This window comes from Petromyzon marinus, chromosome 39, assembly GCF_048934315.1.
Source record: "Petromyzon marinus isolate PM22_M1 ecotype Great Lakes invasive population chromosome 39, UKy_Petmar_22M1.pri1.0, whole genome shotgun sequence".
In the NCBI taxonomy this organism is placed as follows: domain Eukaryota; kingdom Metazoa; phylum Chordata; class Hyperoartia; order Petromyzontiformes; family Petromyzontidae; genus Petromyzon; species Petromyzon marinus.
Genome location: NC_133705.1, coordinates 6,306,649 through 6,317,637, shown reverse-complemented (window position 1 = coordinate 6,317,637; position 10,989 = coordinate 6,306,649).

Sequence of the window (10,989 nt, the reverse complement as noted above, 5' to 3'; positions counted from 1 at the left end):
CAGGTCGCTTCTGAACAAGAGCTACGTAGCTCAGTAAGGCCTTACCTAGTAATATAAAACTAGTTTTAAAAACAGAGTACTCCTCTACTTAGGAACGAGTTAGGTTCCAGAGTTCTGTTCATAAGTCGATTTCTTTGAAAGTCCAACTTTACTCCTGTCGATTCCAAACATGTTGTACGGCGTGTACACCAAACACGGGGAGTGGCTTTAAAGTTGTGTAATATCCTGTAGATGTAGGTGCCACTGGTTCTTCACGTTCTGCATATGTAGATGCCACCGGTTCTTCAAGTTCTGTAGATGTAGATGCCACTGGTTCTTCACTTCCTGCAGATGTAGATGCCACTGGTTCTTCACGTTCTGTAGATGTAGATGCCACTGGTTCTTCACGTTCTGCAGATGTAGATGCCACTGGTTCTTTACTTCCTGCAGATGTAGATGCCACTGGTTCTTTAAGTTCCGTAGATGCCACTGGTTCTTCAAGTTCTGTAGATGTAGATCAGAATCAGAATCAGAAAGGGTTTTATTCGCCATGTAAGTTCACACCGACACGGAATTTACTTTGGCAGGATGGTGCATACATTCAACATATAGGAATCTAAAATCTTAAATAAGTTTTAAACAAGTCTTACTATAATAAGGGTTAAAAGTCTAACACTAAGGGGCTGAAGTATATAAAATTAAATAAATATCGAATATAAAATAGCTTTAAGATATAATTTAAAAATACAAATAGGGAAACATAGTTAATATCAGCAACGTGTCGTTATGTAGATCAAATGTTAAAAACAGTGTTAGCCCTTGGCCTTGTTTAACAGGCCAGCAGCAGATGGGAAGAAACTGTTTTTATGGCGTGAGGTTTTGGTCCTGATGGACCGAAGCCTTCTGCCGGAGGGGAGTAGCTGAAACAGAGAGTGTCCAGGGTGGGAGAAATCGGCCATAATCTTCCTCGCTCGCCTCATAGACCTTGTCGTGTGCAGGTCCTCGAGGGTCGGTAGATTGCAGGCAATTACCTTCTCAGCAGTGTGGATGATACGCTGCAGTCTGCTCTTGTCCTTGGCAGTGGCAGCAGCGTACCAGACGGTTATGGAGGAGGTGAGGATGGATTCAATGATCGCTGTATAGAATTGCACCATCATTGTCTTTGGCAGGTTGAATTTCTTCAGCTGCCGTAGAAAGTACATCCTCTGTTGAGCTTTCTTGGTGAGGGAGCTGATGTTCAATTCCCACTTGAGGTCCCGGGAGAGAATAGTGCCCAGGAAGCGGAAGGACTCTACAATTTTGACTGGGGAGTCTAACAGGGTGATGGGGGTGAGTGGTGCTGTATTCTTCCTGAAGTCCACAACCATCTCAACTGTCTTTAGAGCATTTAGCTCTAAGTTGTTCTGGCTACACCAGGTCACCAGATTGTCAGCTTCCCACCTATAGTCAGACTCATCCCCACCAGAGATCAGCCCAATGAGGGTGGTGTCATCCGCAAACTTCAATAGTTTGACGGACAGATGATTGGAGGTGCAGCTGTTGGTATACAGGGAGAAGAGCAGAGGGGAAAGGACGCAGCCCTGAGGAGTTCCGGTGCTGATGGACCTGGAGCCAGAGACTTGTGTTCCCAGCTTAACGCACTGCTTCCTGTCAGACAGGAAGTCTGTGATCCATTTACAGGTGGTGTATGGCACGTTCAGCAGGAAGAGCTTGTCCTGAAGCAGGGCAGGGATGATGGTGTTGAAGGCAGAGCTGAAGTCCACAAACAGGATCCTGGCGTAGGATGCTGGGGCGTCCAGATGCTGTAGGGTGAAGTGGAGGGCCATGTTAACTGCATCGTCCACAGACCTGTTGGCTTTGTAGGCAAACTGAAGGGGGTCCAGGAGAGGGTCTGTGATGGCTTTGAGGTGTGCCAGGACCAGGCGCTCAAAAGACTTCATTACCACAGATGTAAGGGCGACCGGTCTGTAATCATTTAGTCCTGTTGGCCTTAGCTTTTTGGGCACAGGGATGATGGTGGAGGACTTGAGACAGGCTGGTACATGGCATGTCTCCAGGGAGGTGTTAAAGATGTTGGTGAACACCGGAGACAGCTGGTCAGCGCAGTGCCTGAGGGTGGCTGGAGAGACAGAGTCCGGCCCGGCTGCTTTGCGTGGATTCTGCCTCTTGAAAAGTCTATTAACTTCTCCCTCCTGAAAGGAGATAGTCGTCTCTGTAGTATTGGTGGGGGATGGGGCCTCTTGGGTTGGAAGGGGTGGTTCAGGACAGTCCAATTGTCTTTCAAATCTACAGTAGAACTCGTTCAAGTCGTTGGCTAGGCGGGAGTCGTTAGTGGTGTGGGGGGCTCTGGGTTTGTAGTTGGTGATCTGCCTGAGCCCTCTCCAGACAGAAGCAGCGTCGTTTGTAGAGAACTGGTGTTTTAGTCTCTCTGAGTACAGTCGTTTAGCCTCTCTCACCGCTTTGCTAAACCTGTTCTTCGACTCCTTGAATCTGTCTCTATCTCCACTCCTAAACGCTTCCTCCTTCTCCAACCTCTACCTTCTGAGCTTTGCTGAGAACCAGGGCTTATTGTTGTTAAAGTTCACCCTGGTACGTGTTGGGATACAGCAGTCCTCACAGAAGCTGATGTAGGACGTCACAGCCTCTGTGAGTTCATCCAGACTATTGGTAGCAGTCGTGAACAGATGCCACTGGTTCTTCACGTTCTGTAGATGTAGATGCCACTGGTTCTTCACTTCCTGCAGATGTAGATGCCTCTGGTTCTTCACGTTCTGCAGAAGTAGATGCTACTGGTTCTTCACTTCCTGCAGATGTAGATGCCACTGGTTCTTCACTTCCTGCAGATGTAGATGCCACTGGTTCTTCAAGTTCTGCAGATGTAGATGACACTGGTTCTTCACGTTCTGCAGATGTAGATGACACTGGTTCATCAAGTTCTGCAGATGTAGATGCCACTGGTTCTTCATGCTCTGCAGATGAAGATGACACTGGTTCTTCACGTTCTGCAGTTGTAGGTGCCACCACCACCGCCATCTATTGCGCTGCAGTTGAACTTACGACTCTCGATCCGAACAGGCAACTCGACATACGGACACGTTTGTTCGTGTCTCTGAAAGTTCGTAAGTCGAATATGTTCGTGAGTAGATGAGTCATCGTATAGTAGTCAAACTCCGCATGTGGTGGGGCCACATCCCCGCCGGGCCGTGCCCTACAAACACCCCAACGGAGCCGCTCGCCACATGGGCTCGCATCTTCTCCCCCGTGTCTATTCGAGGAGCCCCAAAGTCGGTTTGACACGTCGGCTGACGCGACCAATATCATCCATAATAGAGGGGGGGGGGGGTTTGGGTTAGATCGCGTAAATATATAAATGTTGTGTCGTTAAAACCCGCCACCACCCGACACAGCCAACTAGTAAGGGTTGTCACGTAAACAGAACGTGGACAATTCGTCACGAGTACAGCACTACACCGGTGTGTTGCAGAGCCAAGCCACAACATTTGCAATCTGAGTACGACGTTTCGCCAGTAATTACAACCACCTTCGTCAGGCGACAGCCAGCATTGCAGAAGTCCACCTGTTTCGTACCTTATATTTCTGTCCCAAAGTCACCCGTGCAGCTCGGAGCGCGAGTGCCACAGGGCCCTGTCGCCGAGACAAGAGGCGTGGGTGAGCCGCGTGCACGTCACGTGACCAGGGGGCCATTTATTAAGGGGGCCCCCCGCCCCAACGCCCGCTTCGTATTCACACTCACGGTGCATTGTGGGGTAAAACTTTTTTTTACCGAATTCGAAAAAAAAATGCCTCTGCATGTTATTTTGGTTGCCGAACGCTGCGCTAAATGATTAAACTATTTTTTTTAACATGTTTTTAAACGGAGCAGTTCAAGTCCCACTGAGCTATATATACATACACCTCTTCTTCGGGAGCGGCCTGGAGGGCGCAACTGATAGCTCAACGAAGTGGGCTGATCATCGTCATCATCATCGTCATCATCGTCGTCGTCGTGTGGAAATGTGCAGCGGACAGAGAGAGAGAGAGACACCGCAAACTCCAAATATACAGCAGCAGCAGGCGTCAGGGTCGGGTTCCAACCCACGACCTCCTGTATACCTGGCGAGGTAGTTAACATCTCATAGCCACGGTGATGATGATGAGAGAGAGAGACACGCAAACTCCAAATATGCAGCAGCAGCAGGCGTCAGGGTCGGGTTTGAACCCACGACCTCCTGTATACCAGGCGAGGTAGTTAACATCTCATAGCCACGGTGATGATGATGAGAGAGAGAGACACGCAAACTCCAAATATACAGCAGCAGCAGCAGGCGTCAGGGTCGGGTTCGAACCCACGACCTCCTGTATACCAGGCGAGGTAGTTAACATCTCCTAGCCACGGTGATGATGATGAGAGAGAGAGACACGCAAACTCCAAATATACAGCAGCAGCAGGCGTCAGGATCGGGATTGAACCCACGACCTCCTGTAGACCAGGCGAGGTAGTTAACATCTCCTAGCCACGGTGATGATGATGAGAGAGAGAGACACGCAAACTCCAAATATACAGCAGCAGCAGGCGTCAGCATCGGGATTGAACCCACGACCTCCTGTAGACCAGGCGAGGTAGTTAACATCTCCTAGCCACGGTGATGATGATGAGAGAGAGAGACACGCAAACTCCAAATATACAGCAGCAGCAGGCGTCAGGATCGGGATTGAACCCACGACCTCCTGCACACCAGGCGAGGTCGTCAACATCTCGTAGCCACCACGAGTGGAGGCCTCAGCCAGAGCACAATGTGCCCACGCTCTGCGCACCTACATTGCGATGGTCGGCAATCTCGACACGAGCGTGGACAAAAAGCCTACGGAGCACCGGGGAGACGAAGACTCGGCAGTGCCCCCCGATGTCTCCCCCACCACCATCACCACCATCACCACCACCACCATCAGCACCACCACAACCACCACAACCACCACCACAACCACCACCACCCCCACCACCATAACCACCACAACCACCACCACAACCACCACCCCCATCACCACCACAACCACCACCACAACCACCACCACCACAACCACCACAACCACCACGATCACCACCACCCCCACCACCACCACCACAACCACCACTACAACCACCACAACCACCACCATCACCACCACCCCCACCACCACCATCACCACAACCACCACAACCACCACCATCACCACCACCACCACAACCACCACAACCACCACCACAACCACCACCACCACCACAACCACCACAACCACCACCACAACCACCACCACCACCCCCACCATCACCACCGCCACCACCACCACACAGCGAGTGGACAAGACGGGGAGCCCCGCCGGCGCTAGGAGCTAGGAGCTAGGGGCTAGGAGCTAGGGGCTAGGAGCTAGGAGCTAGGGGCTAGGAGCTAGGAGCTATGGGCTAGGAGCTAGGAGCTAGGGGCTAGGGGCTAGGAGCTAGTAGCTTGGAACTAGGGGCTAAGAGCTAGGAGCTAGGGGCTAGGAGCTAGGGGCTAGAAGCTAGGAGCTAGGGGCTAGGGGCTAAGAGCTAGGAGCTAGGGGCTAGGGGCTAGGAGCTAGGGGCTAGGAGCTAGGAGCTAGGGGCTAGGGGCTAGGGGCTAGGGGCTAGTAGCTAGGGGTTAGGGGCTAAGAGCTAGGAGCTAGGGGTTAGGGGCTAAGAGCTAGGAGCTAGGGGTTAGGGGCTAGGGGCCAGGGGCTAGGGGTTAGGGGCTAAGAGCTAGGGGTTAGGAGCTAGGAGCTAGGGGCTAGGAGCTAGGAGCTAGGGGCTAGGAGCTAGGGGTTAGGAGCTAGGGGCTAGGAGCTAGGGGCTAGGAGCTAGGGTTAGGAGCTAGGAGGTAGGGGCTAGGAGCTAGGAGCTAGGGGCTAGGAGCTAGGGGTTAGGAGCTAGGAGCTAGGGGCTAGGAGCTAGGGGCTAAGAGCTAGGGGTTAGGAGCTAGGAGCTAGGGGATAGGAGCTAGGAGCCAGGGGCTAGGAGCTAGGAGCTAGGGGCTAGGGGCTAGGAGCTAGGGGCTAGGGGCTAGGAGCTAGGAGCTAGGGGTTAGGAGCTAGGGGCTAGGAGCTAGGGGCTAGGCGCTAGGGGTTAGGAGCTAGGGGTTAGGAGGTCACCTGATTCACGTCGCAACTTCATCGGTGCGGTCGGGCCCCATCGTCGTACACGCAAATGTCCGCACGGCCAAAAGGGGCCGAGACAAAGACAAAGGTTCTCCCTGTCCCCCACCCCCCGTATATACTTGAACAGACTCTCGGGGCAAGTGCTGTTAGCGAGTAGCAGCACCTATGAAGGCCGGCACGGCGCACGAGTGAGGTGGGTGGCCAGCACCACGCCCGGCCGCCTTTGTCTCCCCTGTGACGACGTATACACACGGCGCCAGGTTCTACTTTGAGGCTGAGTCGACCCAGGAGAGGACCAGGACCGGTTCGGATAATCGTCACCGGTGTTGGCCGTGAGCGTGAATCTCCTGTAACTCGGGTGGCCGGGTTCGTAGTGCAGCGCGGTGCTCACCGCTCCCCCCACACACAACAAAGACCCCCCACCACCACCACCACCACCCCACCCCGTGTAGCCTCTACAGACTGTAGGGGCAAGCGCTGTTAGCGAGCAGCAGCACCTGTGAAGGCCGACACCTGTGAAGGCCGGCACCTGTGAAGGCCGGCACGGCGCACGAGGGTGTGGCCACGCGCAACGCAGTTGATGGTCGACATCTCCCGCGGTAATCCACCCTCTGTGCGTCACCCTCTGTGCGTCACCCTCTCCGCGTCACCCTCTGTGCGTCACCCTCTGCGCGTCACCCTCTCCGCGTCACCCTCTCGGCGTCACCCTCTCCGCGTCACCCTCTCGGCATCATCCTCTGTGCGCGCAGCCTGCACGCCAGGCGCCGGACCCAACAAGGACGCTGGAGCCTCCCTCCACTGTGGTGCGGGCGACCTCTCCGCCCGTGGCGTCGGACCTCACGTGCGGCGCGTCTGTCTCCTCCACGTGGACCGATACGCACAGCTCAAAGCAACCCCCCCGCCCCCTCCCCCTCCTGCTCGAGCGTCAACTTTGACGCTCCGCAGGTTGCACGCAACGCCACCAACCAGCCTGGACCCCCCCCCAACCCCCCACTCCACCAAACCCCAACCCCACCTCCAGCTGCTGACACGCGCCCAGCGCCTCGCTCCGTCGATTTGCACGACGGGGGGGGGGGGCGGGGGGGGCGGGGGGGGGGCGGCGGGGGGGGTCCATCCACGCCGTCTGGGGCCCACGCCTTCAACGGGGGGGCACCCGCGGGTAGCGCGAGTGACACCGTTCGGACGATTTGTCCACGACCAGAGGGATCGGTGGCGCTGCGGTTAGCGCGTTGCGCGACGACTCCCCCCCACCACCACCCCCCCACTACCCCCCCACCACTACCCCCCCACCACCCCCCCTCCACCACCCCCCCCCCCACCACCACCCCCACCACCGCCTCCACTGTTCCACCGGCCCGAGTTCGATTCCCTCTCACCGCCAACGTCCGTGGCGATTACCTGAACGGGTCCTGGGCTCGGCCTCAAATGAGTGCCTGGTGCGGGTTATAAACATCAGTACTGGGGAGACAAAGGCGGCTGGGCGTGGTATCAGCCTCCCCCCCCCTCCCCCCGCTCGTGTTGCCGTGCCGGCCTTCATAGGTGCTGCCCGCGAACAGCACACGCGGGATCTGTGGGTTCATGGTTGTTGTTGTTGTTGTCGTGTTGTGTACCGTGTCCCACAATGGTTTCTCTAATGGCTTAGACCCTAACGAGCCACAGGTGGGGTGTGCGGTGGAGGGGGGGGGGGACTGGGGCCCTTTGACAATCGGCGCTTCGTGTTCTTGGCAAGTTTCAATGTTTTTGATGGCCGTGTTAACGACGCATTTGGACGTTCACGCGACCTGACCAGACGGGGTCGTCAGGGGTCGCGACTCTTCTCGGGCAGCACCGAGGACGCGCTAAGGGGCCGTCCATAAATGACGTCACGTGATTTTGAACGATTTCTGACCCCCCCCCCCCCTTCGTCATACGGCGTCACAAAAAGTCAGACCCCCCCTTAAATATGACGTCACAAAGCTCTGCCCCCCCCCAAAATAAAACATGCTTGAAATCGCTTTAAACTATTGTGATTGTAGTGCGTATTTAATGTGGCGCTGCACTCTGATGTTGTAGGAGAAAACATTTATTTAAAAAAAAAGTCTATTAAATTTTGTAGAATATATTTATTTAAAGTTGCGCATTTTCACGTGACGTCACATTTCTCAACCACCCCCCACCCCCTCTCGTCACACATCGTCACAAAAGTCTGACCCCACCCCTCCAGGTACGTAACGTCATTTATGGACGGCCCCTTAGGCGGACCAGGGGGGGGGGGGGGGGGTGACCGGTGGCAGCGGCGGCTTCGCTGAGACCACGTGGGACTCGTGGACTCTGAACTCACCTGCACGCTCCCGTCTTACCTTCGCATACAAACAAGTATCCGCAGGAATCTTCTGCTGCTGCCGCCACAATATTATTGCGTGTGTTAGGAATGCGAGATGTTCATAGGCGATTGCTGACGAGTCGCCGTGTGTTTTTTTTTTAGTCACGCCCTGGGGGAGACAAACCCGCGCCCCACGCGAGGGAGCAACGCTCGATCCTTGCTCTGCTTTGTAGAAGCTAACCCGAGCAAGCCTCCCCGTGTGCATTGTGGGGTGGAGCAAACCGCGCACCACATGCCAGAAGTCTGCCCAATCCACATCCTCAGCGGAGGTTTCAACACAGCAGGAGCCGAAGCAACCGCTTGGCTTTGGCGCTTCGCATTCGCTTAATAACAACAACGACGACGAGTGATCGCATTCTAATTATTTAATTTTTACCAAGCCCTTGCTATTTCTCAGAGGCGGCCTGGCAACAGACGTAGCCACATATTATTCGGCCGAAGACACGCTGATTCTAAATGTGGAGGGAAAAACCGGAGGACCCGGAGAAAAATCCACGCGACCACGGGGAGAGAGAGAGACACGCAAACTCCAAATATACAGCAGCAGCAGGCGTCAGTGTCGGGATGGAGCCCACGACCTCCTGTACATCAGGCGAGGTAGTTAACATCTCCTAGCCACCGTGATGATGATGAGAGAGAGACACGCAAACTCCAAATATACAGCAGCAGGCGTCAGGGTCGGGATGGAGCCCACGACTTCCTGTACTCCAGGCGAGGTAGTTAACATCTCATAGCCACTGTGATGATGATGAGAGAGAGACACCGTAAACTCCAAATATACAGCAGCAGCAGGCGTCAGCGTCGGGATCGAACCCACGACCTCCTGCGTACCAGGCGAGAGAGATGACATCTCGCCACCCTGACGCCCCAATTTACCCAGAACCTACGAAGTTACCTGGTCCTCCTCAGAACCTACCCTGAACCCAACCTGACCATTACCCAGCAGTGTTCGTGAACCCGTTTGTGCGGACCAATCAGTGCTACCCCCTCGTACGCGAGGTGGCGCGTCCTCCGTGCTCTCCACGAGCTGCCGTGCAAAGGAAAACCGCTGCCCGCGGCAGGACGCTCACAAACAACGGGTCTTGAGACTCGGCGGTTAAATAAAGGACTCTGTGTGTGCGCGCGTGCGTGTGTGCACGTGTGTTGCGTGTGTGTGCGCGTGCGTGTGTTGCGCGTGTGCGCGCGCGTGTGTGTGTTGCGCGTGTGTGTGTGCGTGTGTGTGTGCACGTGTCTGCGCGTGTGTGTGTGCACGTGTGTGTGCACGTGTGTGTTGCGTGTGTGTGTTGCGCGTGTGTGTGTGCGTGTGCGCGCGCGTGTGTGCATGTGTGGGGAAACTTGCGAGCCGGTCGCTCAGCGGTAGCGCCGGCGGCTGGTTGGCGGTCGACTCGGCCCATCATCACCCCGGCCGCCGGGGTCGATAAAACGAGTAACCACTTTGTGGGGGAAGTTCCAAGAGCGGTTGACCGATGGAAAGACTCGCCCCGCCCCCCGTCATAGGAATGTGGAATTTCCACCACCGCAAGAGTTGATCCCCAATGATCAATGCGGTGCGCCGCTAATGACCTGCACACAAGCCACGTGGTCCCGCCGTGTATAATGTGTATATACCCCACTATTAAAAAAAATGTTAACACTTACATGGGACTATCGTTTTTAATGGGAAAAGAACGGATAACAATACACGGTAACACGATACCAAATGTGATGTTCATAACTTCAAAAGGTCATCATTGTCAGTCAACGCGTGCCTGGAATCTTCTCCAGGTGCTATCCAGAGCCCGGAGGCGGCAGCACATGTCACGTGGTACTGTTGCACCCTGCATATATACTGCACGTGCCACCGCGGCACTGTGGGTAGCATCAGGCCGTTCAGTACCATGGGTTTGGCGAGGGTCAACGTCGCGAGAGATGAATCCATTGGGAAAATCTCGCAGAGCTGGAGATGGGCCCGCGAAAGTGGATGTCACAGAACTTCGACTGAGAGACCTCTACTCTCTCCCCTACCGATTCCCGGGCCGCTCTGCCACCGCGAGTAGAGTTTGGTGCACGGCGGTCAAACTGGCTTCTGTTCTGATGATGATGGTCGTGATGATTGTGATTATGATATCAGCGATGATTGTGATGATGGTGATGATAATTGTAATGGCAGTGATGATTGTGATGATAATCGCGATGATTGGTGATAATGGCGATTGTGATCAGGATGACCGAATCACAATCACCATTATGAGTGCGATCATGATTGCGATCAAGATCATAGTGATGCTGATTGTGATGATGGCGATTACGATGGCAGCGATGATCGTGACGATGTCGATTGTATATATGATGTAGTGATGATTGCGATGACGATGATAATGTAGTGTGCTGATTCACAGACACTAATAGGAGGTACTGTCTCTTTTATTCCGGCCTTCACAGCCTTCGAGGATAACCACACACCGGGTCGGGACAGCCAACATGCTGCCAGACCCACAGCTTGAAGAGGGCGAAGATCG